General features: G+C 37.4%; 1 pseudogene; it reads left to right on the plus strand.

Annotated features, from left to right (window-relative positions):
- Positions 1-249: 249 nt before the first annotated feature.
- LOC103680650 lies at positions 250-1,213 on the plus strand (annotated as a pseudogene).
- The last annotated feature ends 694 nt before the right edge of the window (positions 1,214-1,907 follow it).

The raw sequence follows: 1,907 nt of genomic DNA on the forward strand, positions 1-1,907 counted from the left end.
TTCTTATAAATAAGGCATGTTTGTCTTGACCTTAACGTTCCTCTGAAGTGACTTTAACAATTCTTGACATTTACGTCTAGATCTAATTCTTCCTTTCCTGAATATTGGTAGAGCATCTGCACAACTTACTGCTGAGGGTGATCATACCTCATGGAGTCTTCTTAGGGTTTTCTTATTTCCATCAAGCTTACAAATCATTTTGGTTCCCTTTTTAGCACTGCAGAAGTCTAATCATAGTATAAGAGGTCAATGAATACAATTGTTTTCAATGATATTATCTTAGAGTGGTCTTCATTCTGCAATTGCCACTGTTTTATTGGGAACACGGTGCTCCTTGTCTTACTCCTCAACACCTTCTTATTCCAGCCCCATGCAAAGAGGCCTATAGATTTGATATCCACCCATTTCACTTAGGTAATAACGATTCTTTTCAGTGGGATTCCAGAAGTGTTAAATGCCTTTGGAGTAAGAAATTTGTTAGATGATATTGATTGTAAGGAAGTGGTTTACATGTACAGAGTCACCCGGGGTCTTTCCCTCTGCACCACGTCTTTTCCCAGTATTTTTCAGGCCATAATTATCACTTTCAACAACATCGATAGGCATGGCTCAAACCCAAAGTCTTCACATACATTTTTCCATTTCTCTTTTCTTTCTAGATCACTAACATTAGATCTACATCCATGTCATCACAAGTGCTGTGTGTGGCCCCCTTCAACATCAATGAAGTTGCACAAATGTGTTATCTGACATGCTGTAGCAGGAGAGAACCTGATAAATTTCATGAGACTGGTTTTGTAGGGGGCATGGGTTTATGGGATTTCCTGTGTGTGTTCCTCCTGATCTGAGCCAGTGTGAACATGGTAACATTTCACAAGACCAGTCTTTGCCCAAGACGCTTCCCTGAAACTAATGCTACCCACAGAATTCTGGCATTTGTGAGCTGCTTTGTTTGTTTTTCTTTTTGTTTTTCTCAGCCAATAGCTACCTTACCATTTACAGAAGTAATACACATAATGTACAAGGGCTGGAGAACATCACTACATTTCCATCTTCTTGTTATCCAGCAATCTGTCCTCTTGTACTGATGAAAAATAACAGATGATCCTTCCTAAACTGTGCATTTGCAAAGATGAGGAAGTCCTCTCTATAAACTATTTCCCCCAGGAGTTTGAACACCATCACACATTTTTCTGACACAAAGGACATGTGATTAAAATTTTCCACACCAAATTTTAATGAGGTAAAATTCTGAAAAGGCATTAATAAATTTTACTTTGGAAATTTCATCAAACCATCCCTCTTGGTGAACACAGAAAATGACCAGATACAGGACCAAAACATATTTGAGTGGTGCCTGGGTGGCTCAGTAGATTGAGTGTCTGACTCTTGATTTTTGGCTAGGATTGTGGGATCGAGCCCCACATCGAGCTCTGAGCTAAATGGGGAGTTTGCTTGAGATTCTCTCTCTCTCTCTCTCTGCCCTGTCCATGCTCACACCCCCCCTAAAGTAAATAAAGAAATCTTTACAAAAATGTTTTAGACTGTTGTACGTGGATAGAGCCATCATTAACTTTTCATAAAATAATTTTCAAAAATTTAGGCTTATGATTATTTGTAAGCCCTTATTTTTTTAGAGAACTTCTCTAATGTGAAGTATCTATCAGATAAATTACAGCAACTACACTTGCTGATTATGCTAGACTGTCTTCATAAGTCAAAAATATTTTATGTCTACACTGTTATATACTTTAAACCCAAACAAATCTTGAGTATACTACATGCTTTTGATTATATCTGATTTAGTTATGGAGAGTGATATAAGTGTGAATATAACTATGTTCTCTTCACACAGTGAATACTGAGCAATATTCCCCTAAAAACAAATGTACAATACATTCTCACAT

This window comes from Ursus maritimus, unplaced genomic scaffold, assembly GCF_017311325.1.
Source record: "Ursus maritimus isolate PB19 unplaced genomic scaffold, ASM1731132v1 scaffold_5, whole genome shotgun sequence".
NCBI classification, from domain to species: Eukaryota; Metazoa; Chordata; class Mammalia; order Carnivora; family Ursidae; genus Ursus; species Ursus maritimus.